Source organism: Pseudophryne corroboree, chromosome 2 (genome assembly GCF_028390025.1).
Source record: "Pseudophryne corroboree isolate aPseCor3 chromosome 2, aPseCor3.hap2, whole genome shotgun sequence".
Classification (NCBI taxonomy): Eukaryota; Metazoa; Chordata; class Amphibia; order Anura; family Myobatrachidae; genus Pseudophryne; species Pseudophryne corroboree.
The window spans coordinates 8,171,033-8,185,137 of NC_086445.1; the positions used below are offsets into that span (position 1 = coordinate 8,171,033).

The 14,105-nt window shown below is 44.5% G+C and overlaps 1 long non-coding RNA gene across 1 annotated transcript in view; it reads right to left on the reverse strand.

The window, feature by feature from the left end:
* LOC135050442 (uncharacterized) overlaps positions 1 to 14,105 on the reverse strand; it is a 73,447-nt gene that overhangs the window by 1,621 nt on the left and 57,721 nt on the right. The gene's annotated exons all lie outside the window — the stretch shown is intronic.

Genomic DNA, 14,105 nt, shown 5'->3' on the forward strand with positions numbered 1-14,105 from the left:
TTAATGTTACTTTAACATCTAAGAAATTAACTGTACTTTGAGATATTGTGTGAGTGAATTTAATAGGACTGAGAGATTGATTGTGCGTCTCTATTAATGATAATACAATTGTCACATCACCATGCCAAATAAGGAATAAATCATCTATGAATCTTGAAAACTGTATGATATGCTGGCTAATATCCCCATCATAAAAAAAATAAAGCGTTTTCTACTATAAACATAACAATATTGGCATACGCCGGAGCAATCGAGCTACCCATTGCGCAGCTTTTTACTTGCAGAAAAAACTCATTGTTATACAAGAAAAAATTGTTATGCAAAATCAGATCCAATAATTGCAAAATAATGGTTATTTTATCAGCAGAATAATCACTCTTAGCATTCAAAAAGATTTTCACAGCCTCTAATCCAAAGGAATGTGGTATTGATGTATATAGGTTTACCACATCTAAACAAACCAACCAATATTCAGTATCATTAATCACCACCTTATTCAATTTATTCAAAAAAGCTGTTGTGTCAAGTAAAAAAGAACTCTCTTTCTGAATCAATGGTTGTAAAAGTGCGTCTAACAGTGTAGCCACCGGTTGAAACAATGAATCTTATGCTGATACTATTGGACGTCCAAGTAGCGGGTTTAACCCTTTATGGACTTTCTGTATTGTATAAAATATAGGTATAACCGGATAGGCTGGGATAAGAAGCTCTTTTACATCCTCAGTTATCAAACCACAATCTAAGGCAATGCATAATAAATCAATTAGCTGCTGTCTACATATTGCCAAAGGATTTCTGTGTAACTTAATATATACATCAATGTCCCCTAATTGGCGAAGTATTTCCGATTTATAGGTTTGCCAGTCCTGTAAGACGATGGCCCCGCCTTTATCCGCCTGTCTGAATACCAGTCCGGTAAGACGATGGCCCCGCCTTTATCCGCCTGTCTGAATACCAGTTCATGGTTTCTTGCCAATGATTTAAGGGCTTCCCTTTCCATTGCGGTTAAATTGGGATGCTGGTTGTTACTATTCCTTTTTATATCAGCACGTGTTTCATGTTCCAATAAGCGCATGTATGTCTTTATACTGTGGTTGTTAGACACCGGATCAAATTTGGACTTCTGTCTAAATTTTATTAATTGTTGTGGAATTGTCCCAGATGAATCCCCACTGTGTCCAAAGTACTCTTTTAACCGTAAATTCCTTGCTAACTCGTATTTTTCAATGTTCCATTGGAATTCATCCACTCCTGTGCTTGGAACGAAAATTAAACTCTCTTGTTCGCAGGGGGTCTGCCGCGATGCTTGGTGCTGCCTTTTATACTGTCCCCCCGTCTGGTTCTATTCCTTTTGTTTTTCCTAAAGGGACTGTGGTAGTTACTCTGGAACGGGTGTCTAAAGGGGTGGCAAGTCTTCTACGTTGTTGCGGTTGCCCATTCTCACTATTAGATCCCTCATTTTCCACCGAAGAATCAGTATCAAAGCGCGTCATTTTTTTTTTTTATTATTATTGTTCTGAAATTTTTTGTTATGTCTAAAGAAAGGCCGTCGGGGTTCATTGTGATTCTTCCCACTTAACCATCTATAGACAGTATGCGTATCATAATCATTCTCCACTTTAGTGCGCTTTTCTTTCTTAAACTGTAATAAATCACGTTTGTAAGTGGCTATTTGTTGTTTTAAACGATCCAACCAATCTAAACTTTAATCAGTGGTTAATGTGGCCAAATTAACCCATTCAAAACTTGAAATTTTTTCTTTGATAATCTGCAACTCCTTTGTCGACTGTTCTACTACCAAAATCATTAAATCAAACGAACAACGGTTTAAGATACCAATCCAACGCTTACAAAATTGTGGATCGAAACGTCCAGTGGTTGGACAATTTCGTACCCTAAAGCCTCGTAGGATCATTTTGCTCTTATAATAATCGCTCAGAGACACTCCATGAAGGAAAAAATCTATCTCCTTCTTTTTAAGACGTAGCAAGTCTCTATAAATTATTTCAGGAGAGGCTGTTTCTGTCTCATCGTTAATAGCAGTATTGTATAGTATAGATTCAATCTCAGATTCTGAAAATGTATATACATTGTCTTTAGCATAATGGAATTGGGAAATAAGATCACTTATCTCTCCTCTTTCTGCCATCATCACCAAAACCGTAGACAGCTGCAATCCACCAACAAGTGCAGTACAGAATCCATCGTGTTTAAAAACAATCTGATATATCCATAAATATCAGTCAATCACTGTCCCTTCATGGCATATGATTACAAATTGGCAGGGTGCCTTGACAGAGTACTCACTACTTTGGTGTCTACTCATGTATTTGGATGCTGCAGTCCGGCACTCCCTGTAAGCCTTTTCAGATGCCTGTCGCTGGTGCCATCACAGCGTAGATTCCATAATATTGCAAAGGTGCGGCACTCGTGCTAGTCTCATAAAGAAATGGACTACTGTCCTCAATTATCTCTCTTTAACATCTAAAGTCATATGATTAATGTATCAGAATGGTAGAGACGATTGTAGCAGATTGCTGAACACAAATGTTACGTTTTAACACATTTTGCTTCTGATGATAAGTTTTGTCTTCCACTGCTAAACTTGCCATTGTTCGTAAATGACTGCTGCTTTCATTCAGTATAAGTGAAGTTTTAGTATATTGTATTTGTTTTATGTGGTCGGTGTAGTGGTTTTCTAATTTTTATCTATGTATGAACACTGTTTCTGGTTGCTATAGCAATCACATTCACACTGACGTCATATGAGACCTTTGGTGGTCCATTGTTAATGACGTCAGAATGACTCACACACCGGCGGCGTGGGTGATTTTCCCGCCTGACTGGTCACTGAGCCCTGCACGGTATGTATATATTAAGGTACTTGTGTGTATTTGTATCATTTCCTGATGACAATTTGACAAATAAATTGAAACGTTGAAGAAGAATTGAGGACAGTAGTCCATTAGCACGAGTGCCGCACCTTTGCAATATTATGGAATCTACACTGTGATGGCACCAGCGACAGGCATCTGAAAAGGCTTACAGGGAGTGCCGGACCGCAGCATCTATATATATATATATATATATATATATATATATGCTGTTCTACTCGATCTTCACACGGTAGTTTCTGATTATAAATGAGCATTAATAATTTGGTAAATCTATAGAGATGTAAATTTGAGACATCATAAATGTAAGTAAATATTAATCCACGGTTCTTGGCGTTACCCAAGGAGAACACATAGCAGAGTAAGATCGTCCATTCAGCTTCTTCTGTCTGTCCCCTGGCTACCAGACATGCAATGTAGTGTGCAGCCCAGAGAACAGATAACCCCTGCAGCCCCTACTGTCTGTTCCCATTCACAGCTACCTCTAGTAATTCCAAATGGCCCCCACAATCCAATTCTTGGGAAGGACTACCTCCGGTCATTAATGAGGAGGTTGATGATGGGGGTGTTGGTGGTGGAGATTGCATGAGTTGGTCCAAACTGCTAGTAGCTGATACTGGACTGCTTCTTACAATGTTACAAATTATTATAATCTTGTAAAATAAATTGCATGAACTTTCTGCAACTGATGTAACAGGGGGAGGTGCTTAGATGGTTTACCTCCCTGACTTTACTGACTGTGCCCTTACAAATGGAGCAGATACCTTCACAAATGTTTTCAGGATTTGGGTAAAAATATTTCCACAACTAAGAGGTGGCTTTTTGGTCTTATGCATAGGCATGCCAATGGCCTTCGTTTTATCATGGGCAAGAACTGTTATTATTTATTTATTACTACCGGTGGCTGACTTACTTTGACACAAACAATATCCTCATCATCAATATCCTCATCAACATCCTCATTAGCATTGGATACACAAAGAGCCCCCTCATCCTGTTGCACTTCTACACATACATCCTCAATTTCTATGTCCCAATCTTTACTTATACTGCTCATCCCCACATTTGCAGAGGGTGCAGAAATGGTGGGAGTAGGCTTCTCCACAAGCACAGTGTCAGAAATATCAGACTCACACATAGCTAATGTGGACACCCCTGGACTCTCCTCAGGGATTTGTGAGCACAGAGATTGTCCTTCAGCCACAGTGTTTTTTGGGGGGCAGTGATATGTCTGTTTTAAAGGTAACACCTCTACTGAACTCAGAGAGAGAAGGTGTTGCATCATCATCATCATCCTCATCATCATATGCGGTTACAGAAGAAGGTGCCTGACTGTGTTTGACACCGCACAGTAGTGTCTGATATTCTTATTACACATAACAGTAGTGTCCGTTATTCAGATTACACCAGTGGTTCCCAAACTTTTTTGAGTCACAGTGCCCTAAAGCATCAGAATTTTTTTCACGGCACCCCTAGATTAAAAGTTTCTAAAGAAATTTACAAAAAATAAGATTTTAAACCTACCGGTAAATCTTTTTCTCCTAGTCCGTAGAGGATGCTGGGGACTCCGTAAGGACCATGGGGAATAGATGGGCTCCATAGGAGACATGGGCACTAAAAAGAACTTTAGGTATGGGTGTGCTCTGGCTCCTCCCTCTATGCCCCTCCTCAAGACCTCAGTTAGAGAAACTGTGCCCAGAAGAGACGGACAGTACGAGGAAAGGATTTTGGTAATCCAAGGGCAAGATTCATACCAGCCACACCAATCACACCGTATAACATGGAATACGAACCAGTCAACAGTATGACACAAACAGTAGCAGTCCAAGACTGATCCAAACTGTAACATAACCCTTATGAAAGCAATAACTATATACAAGTCTTGCAGAATGTAGTCCGCACTGGGACGGGCGCCCAGCATCCTCTACGGACTAGGAGAAAAAGATTTACCGGTAGGTTTAAAATCTTATTTTCTCTTACGTCCTAGAGGATGCTGGGGACTCCGTAAGGACCATGGGGATTATGCCAAAGCTCCAAAACGGGCGGGAGAGTGCGGATGACTCTGCAGCACCGAATGAGCAAACAGTAGGTCCTCCTCAGCCAGGGTATCAAACTTGTAGAATTTAGCAAAAGTGTTTGACCCCGACCAAGTAGCTGCTCAGCAAAGCTGTAGTGCCGAAACACCTCGTGCAGCCGCCCAAGAAGAACCCACCTTCCTAGTGGAATGGGCCTTTACTGAATTTGGTAACGGCAATCCAGCCGTAGAATGAGCCTGCTAAATCGTGTTACAGATCCAGCGAGCAATAGTCTGTTTAGATGCAGGAGCACCAACCTTGTTGGCTGCATATAGGATAAACAGAGCCTCTGTTTTCCTCACCCGAGCCGTTCTGGCCACATAAATTTTCAATGCCCTGACCACATCCAGGGACTCAGAATCCTCCACGTCCCTTGTAGCCACAGGCACCACAATAGGCTGGTTCATATGAAAAGAAGAAACCACCTTAAGCAAAAATTGAGGACAAGTCCGCAACTCAGCTCTATCCACATGGAAAATCAGATAGGGGCTTTTATGAGACAAAGCCGCTATCTCCGACACACGCCGCGCGGAAGCCAAGGCCAATAACATGACCCCTTTCCAAGTGAGATACTTTAATTCAACTGTCTGAAGAGGTTCAAACCAGTGAGACTTAAGGAACCCTAACACCACATTAAGGTCCCATGGTGCCACTGGAGGCACAAAGGGAGGCTGTATATGCAGCACCCCTTTCACAAAAGTCTGAACTTCTGGAAGGCAAGCCAATTCCTTTTGAAAGAAAATGTAGAGGGCCGAAATCTGAACCTTGATGGAACCTAACTTTAGGCCCAAATTCACTCCAGTCTGCAAGAAATGGAGGAAACGGCCCAGATGGAATTCTGCCGGAGGAGCAGTCCTGGCTTCGCACCAAGACACATACTTCCTCCAGATACGGTGATAGTGTTTTGATGTCACCTCCTTCCTAGCCTTTATCAGAGTAGGAATGACCTCATACGGAATGCCCTTCTCCGCTAGGATCCTGCGTTCAACCGCCATGCCGTCAAACGCAGTCGCGGTAAGTCCTGGAACAGACAAGGCCCTTGTTGTAACAGGTCTTCCCTGAGAGGAAGAGGCCACGGATCTTCTGTGAGCATTTCCTGCAGATCCGGATACCAGGCCCTTCGAGGCCAATCTGGAACAATGAGAATTGTCCGAATTCCTCTTCGTCTTATGATCCTCAGAATCTTTGAGATGAGAGGAAGAGGAGGGAATACATAGACTGACTGAAACACCCACGGTGTCACCAGTCCACTGCAAACGCCTGAGGGTCCCTTGACCTGGCGCAATATCTCGGAAGTTTCTTGTTTAGACGTGAAGCCATCATGTCTACTTGAGGCAATCCCCACTGATTTGCAATCTCTGCAAAGACTTCTTGATGAAGTCCCCACTCTCCCGGATGCAGATCGTGTCTGCTTAGGAAGTCTGCTTCCCAGTTGTCCACCCCCGGAATGAAGACTGCTGTCAGTGCGCTTACATGACTCTCCGCCCAACGCAGAATCCTTGAGACCTCTGCCATTGCCACTCTGCTCCTTGTGCCGCCTTGGCGGTTTACATGAGCCACTGCTGTGACGTTGTCTGACTGAATCAGAACCGGTAGACCTCGAAAAAGGGTCTCCGCTTGACGAAGGCCATTGTATATGGCCCTTAATTCCAGAAGGTTGATGTGTAGACACGCCTCCTGGCTTGACCACAGACCCTGGAAGTTTCTTCCCTGCGTGACTGCTCCCCAACCTCGGAGGCTCGCGTCCGTGGTCACTAGAACCCAGTCTTGGATACCGAACCTGCGACCTTCTAGAAGGTGAGTACTCTGCAGCCACACAGGAGAGACACCCTGGCCCTGGGGGACAGGCGGATCATCTGATGAATCTGTAGATGAGACCCGGACCATTTGTCCAAAAGGTCCCACTGAATAGTCCTTGCATTGAACCTGCCAAACTGAATGGCCTCGTAAGACGCGACCATTTTTCCCAGCACTCGAGTGCAGTGATTCACCGACAATCTGTCTGGCTTCAACAGGTCCCTGACCAGGTTCTGAAGTTCCTGGACTAAAAAAAATCTGCTATAAGCGCCTAATCAGAAATAATTTAAAAAGTAGCATCAGGAGCGCTGCCAATAAAGCACTGTGTATATGCTTCAATAATTACTAAAAGCCAAAAAAGAGAGATTGGCTGCGCTTATGATGCTAATAAACAGTATGTAGATAACCCTATAAATGGAGAGCTGACAAATCCATAATAACAAATAAAAAATGTTTTATTTAAGATACCAGTATAATGTGAATATGATATCTAAAAAGATAATAAATAACAATATAATGTAGATACAGTATCTTAAGAGATAATAAGTATAAAAATACTCTGAGCTGACCCTAAAGTACTATGTAACCGATGACAATGTTTAATTAATCAATAGTCTCAGAAGAGATAAAAAATTAAATAGACAAGTATGTAACAGTCAGGTCATTAGTTACTGAAGAGTAAATATTTACAACAAATTATGGCTGCACATTCTCTATAAGTACAGAGGCAACATGTACTTAGAGATATGAGGAAAGTCCCGGCAATAAGTAATTTGATTTAGTAATTTAACAAGTTACCTCTCCTGGGTTGTCAATACCGGGCGTCCCCGGTGTGATCCACTGAGACCCTTTTTTATGTATAAAAGGAAGCAGCTGTGGCAAATTGATCCAGACGAGACTGTTTGTATATGCTTACAAGTGTCTCTGAATGAAAAGCTGATTCCTGCAGTCTCCCGTGGGCTGGTGTAAATCCTTTATTCTGCCCACCGATGTGCAAGAGGGAGTGAGCCGTTCCAAGCCGTCGGATGTTACCAACAGGGCTGTTATGCCCGATGTACGTGGGTGTCGGCTTAGGCTTCCAGGTGGAGTGATAGAGATTCTCTCTATGCAGCTGTAGTGTCCGTACGCGGCAGCCGCCGCCAGCAGCGAGAATAGGCGCTTGATGAAAAGCGTTGGCCGGAGTGATCCGTGATCCGTGGTGTGCAGCCACAGCAAGAATGGGTCAGCGATCAGCTGTAATGGGAGGAGCCTAACGCGTTTCGTCACGATCACGTGACTTTTTCAAAGGAATATAGGATCCTCCCATTACAGCTGATCGCTGACCCATTCTTGCTGTGGCAGGAATCAGCTTTTCATTCAGAGACACTTGTAAGCATATACAAACAGTCTCGTCTGGATCAATTTGCCACAGCTGCTTCCTTTTATACATAAAAAAGGGTCTCAGTGGATCACACCGGGGACGCCCAGTATTGACAACCCAGGAGAGGTAACTTGTTAAATTACTAAATCAAATTACTTATTGCCGGGACTTTCCTCATATCTCTAAGTACATGTTGCCTCTGTACTTATAGAGAATGTGCAGCCATAATTTGTTGTAAATATTTACTCTTCAGTAACTAATGACCTGACTGTTACATACTTGTCTATTTAATTTTTTATCTCTTCTGAGACTATTGATTAATTAAACATTGTCATCGGTTACATAGTACTTTAGGGTCAGCTCAGAGTATTTTTATACTTATTATCTCTTAAGATACTGTATCTACATTATATTGTTATTTATTATCTTTTTAGATATCATATTCACATTATACTGGTATCTTAAATAAAACATTTTTTATTTGTTATTATGGATTTGTCAGCTCTCCATTTATAGGGTTATCTACATACTGTTTATTAGCATCATAAGCGCAGCCAATCTCTCTTTTCTGAAGTTCCTGGGCCTTCTCCATCGGGAGGAAGACCCTCTTTTGTTCCGTGTCCAGAATCATGCCTAAGAAAGGCAGTCGGGTTGTTGGAACCAACTGTGATACGCTGTCTAGCAGTTGTTCTCTCGATCTTGCCTTTATCAGGAGATCGTCCAAGTATGGGATAATTGTGACCCCCTGCTTGCGCAGGAGCACCATCATTTCCGCCATTAATTTGGTGAATATTCTCGGGGCCGTGGAAAGCCCAAACGGCAACGTCTGAAATTGGTAATGACAATCCTGCACCACAAATCTCAGGAACGCCTGATGAGGTTGATAAATGGGGACATGAAGGTAAGCATCCTTGATGTCCAGGGACACCAAATAATCTCCCTCTTCCAGACTGGCGATGACCGCCCTGAGCGATTCCATCTTGAACTTGAACCTCCTTAAGTAGAGGTTTAAGGATTTTAAATTCAGAATAGGTCTGACCGAACCATCCGGTTAGGGGGCCACAAACAGGGTTGAGTAATAGCCCATTCCTTGCTGTTGCAGGGGAACTCTGACCACCACCTGTTGAAGGCACAACTTTTGAATCGCTGCCAGCACTACCTCCCTCTCTGGGGAAGAAGGCAGAGCCGATTTAAAAAACCGGCGAGGAGGCACCTCTTCGAACTCCAGCTTGTACCCCTGGGAAACAATTTCTATCGCCCAGGGGTCCACCTAAGAATGAACCCAGACCTGGCTGAAAAGACGAAGACGTGCCCCCACAGGAGTGGACTCCACCCGCGGAGCCCCAGCGTCATGCGGCGGACTTAGTAGAGGCCGGGGAGGACTTTTGTTCCTGGGAACTGGCTGTAGTTTGCAGCTTTTTCCCCTTGCCCTTACCTCTGGCAAGAAAGGAAGATCCCCGAGCCCTCTTGTATTTATGCTGCCGAAAGAACTGCATCTGATAATGTGGCGCTTTCTTAGGTTGTGAGGAAACGTAAGGTAAAAAAGTTGATTTACCTGCAGTAGCCGTGGAAACCAGGTCCGCTAAACCTTCCCTAAACAATCCTCACCCTTGTAAGGCAACATTTCCATGTGCCGTTTCGAGTCGGCATCTCCCGTCCACTGTCAGGTCCACAGCGCTCGCCTGGCAGAAATTGACATACGGTTCGCTCTGGACCCCAGTATGCCTAATACCCTCTGAGCCTCTCTCATATAAAGGACTGCATCCTTAGTGTGGCCCAGGGTCAATAAAATAGACTCCTTATCCATTGTATCCATATTAGCAGATAAGGTATCGGTCCATGCCAATACCGCGCTACAAACCCAAGCCGATGCTATTGCCGGTCTGAGCAATGTACCTGTATGTGTGTAAATTGACTTCAAGGTAGATTCCTGCTTGCGGTCAGCAGGATCCCTGAGGGTAGCGCTATCTTGAGACGGCAGTGCCACTTTCTTGGAAAGGCGCGTCAACACTTTATCCACCCTTGGGGAGGATTCCCACCATATTCTGTCCTTGATAGGGAAAGGATACGCCATAAGAATCCTTTTGGGAATCTGCAGTTTCTTATCTTGGGTTTCCCAAGCACTTTCAAATAACTAATTTAATTCAAAAGAGGGTGGAAACATAACCTCTGTTTTTTTTCCTTTAAACATGTGGATTTTAGGATTAGGCACCGCGGGGTCATTTATAATATGCAGTACATCCTTTATAGCAATAATCATATAATGAATACTTTTTGCCAATTTTGGCTGTAACCTCGCATCATCATAATCGACACTAGAGTCAGAATCTGTGTCGGTATCTGTGTCAACCACCTGAGAAAGTGGCCGCTTTTGAGACCCCGAAGGCCCCCGGGAAGGGCAGGGACTGACTCCCTGAACTGTCCCTGGACCATACTTACCTACATTTGATTTCTCCTCTCCGGGAGAAGCCTGGAGAGGAGACGCTGCAAGTGTATTCGGGGGGCGGGGCCGGACTGTGACATCACTAAGCCCCGCCCCCAGCATCGGGAAATGCCGCGATTTGCGGGTCCGCGGGAAGGGGGCAGGGCTAAAATGATGCGATTTGCGTAATTTTAACCCCTTCTCTACACGGCGGGAGGTAATCTCTCAATCCTGCTCGCATCACTAGGGTGCGAGCAGGATGCGGGAGACCTGCCCACTCTTCCGGGGGTGCGGGGGGCTACCCCAAAAAACGTGAGCCTCCCGCAGCTTCCGGGAGAGTAGGTAAGTATGCCCTGGACTCTGCCTTGTCCAAATGTTTGTGTAATAAATTTACATTTGCATTTAGAATATTCCACATATCCATCCAATCATGTGTCGGTGTTGCCGACGGCGACACCACACTCATGCGCTCCACCTCATCCCTAGGAGAGCCTTCCGCTTCATGCCGACACGCACGTACTGACACACCACACACTCAGGTAAAGCTCTATCTGGAGACAGTTTTCCCACAAGGCCCTTTGGAGAGACAGAGAGAGAGAATGCCAGCACACACCCAGCGCCAATAACCCTGGAGAAAATACAACATTTTTTCCCCAGATATAGTGCTTCTTACATATAATCACTGCGCCAAATTATGTGCACCCCCCCCTTCTTTAAAACCCTCTGTCACCGGTGATCAGCAGGGGAGAGTCCGGAGAGCCAGCTTCTCAGCGTGTGCTGTGGAGAAAATGGCGCTGGTGAGTGCTGAGGAAGAAGCCCCGCCCCCTCAGTGGTGGGCTTCGGTCAAGCTCTTTTTAAACAAACTGGCGGGGAATACTCATTATTAACACAATAAAGTGTAAATAACCATATAGCCAGTCCTAGAGGTATAACATTGCTGCCCAGGGCACCCCCCCCCCCTCCCCCGCACCCCCTGCACCCAACAGTGTGCGCTGTGTGTGTCTCTGTGTGGGAGCAATGGCGCGCAGCGTTACCGCTGCGCGTTACCTCAGTGAAGATCTGAAGTCTTCTGCCTTCCTATACTCACCCGGCTTCTATCTTCCGGCTCTGCGAGGAGGAATGGCGGCGCGGCTCCGGGACGAACCGCTAGGGGAGACCTGCGTTCTGACTCCCTCTGGAGCTAATGGTGTCCAGTAGCCTAAATAGCAGAGCCTTGAAACTCACAGAAGTAGGGCTGCTTCTCTCTCCTCAGTCCCACGATGCAGGGAGCCTGTTGCCAGCAGGTCTCCCTGAACATAAAAAACCTAACAAAATACTTTCTTTCAGGAAGCTCAGGAGAGCTCCATGTAGTGCACCCATCTCCTCTGGGCACAGTATTAAACTGAGGTCTGGAGGAGGGGCATAGAGGGAGGAGCCAGTGCACACCCATACCTAAAGTTCTTTTTTAGTGCCCATGTCTCCTGCGGAGCCCGTCTATTCCCCATGGTCCTTACGGAGTCCCCAGCATCCTCTAGGACGTAAGAGAAAAAAAATTATATTAAGTAAATTGTGTTTGTATGTCATCCTTAGGTTCCGTTATGCGGTGAGGGAAAAGATTCACTTCTGTGTGTCCACATATTTTATTAATAGCAGTCACCAGCACTGGTTTTGCCTATCACATTAACCATAAATAAGTTGAATTGACCCTGGACCACCAATCCAAGGCACCCCTGCAAGTGTCCTGAGGCACCCCAGGGTGCCGAGGCACACAGTTTGGGAACCAATGGATTACACAACACAGTAGTGTCTATTCCTCACATTACACTGCACAGTAGTGTCCGTTACTCACATTAAACCGCACAGTAGTGTCCGTTACTCACATTACACTGCACAGTAGTGTCCGTTACTCACATTACACCGCACAGTAGTGTCTGTTCCTCACATTACACCACACAGTAGTGTCCGTTACTCACATTACACCGCACAGTAGTGTCCGTTACTCACATTACACCGCACAGTAGTGTCTGTTCCTCACATTACACCGCACAGTAGTGTCCGTTACTCACATTACACTGCACAGTAGTGTCCGTTACTCACATTACACCGCACAGTAGTGTCCGTTACTCACATTACACTGCACAGTAGTGTCCGTTACTCACATTACACCGCACAGTAGTGTCCGTTATTCACATTACACCGCACAGTAGTGTCTGTTACTCACATTACACCGCACAGCAGTGTCTGTTATTCACATTACACTGCACAGTAGTGTCTGTTCCTCACATTACACCGCACAGTAGTGTCTGTTCCTCACATTACACCGCACAGTAGTGTCCGTTACTCACATTAAACCGCACAGTAGTGTCCGTTACTCACATTACACCGCACAGTAGTGTCCGTTACTCACATTACACTGCACAGTAGTGTCCGTTACTCACATTACACCGCACAGTAGTATCCGTTATTCACATTACACCACACAGTAGTGTCCGTTATTCACATTACACCACACAGTAGTGTCTGTTCCTCACATTACACCGCACAGTAGTGTCTGTTCCTCACATTACACCGCACAGTAGTGTCCGCTATTCACATTACACCACACAGTAGTGTCCGCTATTCACATTACACCACACAGTAGTGTCTGTTCCTCACATTACACCGCACAGTAGTGTCCGTTATTCACATTACACCACACAGTAGTGTCTGTTCCTCACATTACACCGCACAGTAGTGTCTGTTCCTCACATTACACTGCACAGTAGTGTCTGTTCCTCACATTACACTGCACAGTAGTGTCCGTTATTCACATTACACCACACAGTAGTGTCCGTTACTCACATTACATCACACAGTAGAGTCCGTTATTCACATTACACCACACAGTAGTGTCTGTTCCTCACAATTCACCGCACAGTAGTGTCCGTTACTTACATTACACCACACAGTAGTGTCCGTTACTCACATTACACCACACAGTAGAGTCCGTTATTCCCATTACACCGCACAGTAGTATCTGTTCCTCACATTACACCGCACAGTAGTGTCCGTTACTCACATTACACCACACAGTAGTGTCTGTTCCTCACATTACACCGCACAGTAGTGTCCGTTACTCACATTACATTGCACAGTAGTGTCTGTTACTCTCATTATTTGTTATTTATTAGCAGTTTCTTATATAGCACAGCATATTCCGTTGCACTTTAAAATTAGAACAACAGTTATAGAACAAAACTGGGCAAAAACATACAGACATAGAGGTAGGAGGGCCCTGCTCGCAAGCTTACAATCTATAGGGAAATAGGCATTGATGCACAAGGATAGATGCTATCTATTGCATAATGGTCCACCAGATTGTTAGGTTCTTTATCGGTTGTATGATATGATCACCCCGCAATGTTGGAAGACAAGATATGTGATGTTATGTGTACTGTACAGAGAGGATGTAACTGGATAGGGAAGCATTGAAAGTTATGTGTGTGGGTCAGGAACTTGGTAGGCTTGTCTGAAGAGATGCATTTTCAGGGAACATTTAAAGGTTTGGAGACTAGAGGAGAGTCTTATTGTGTGTGGGA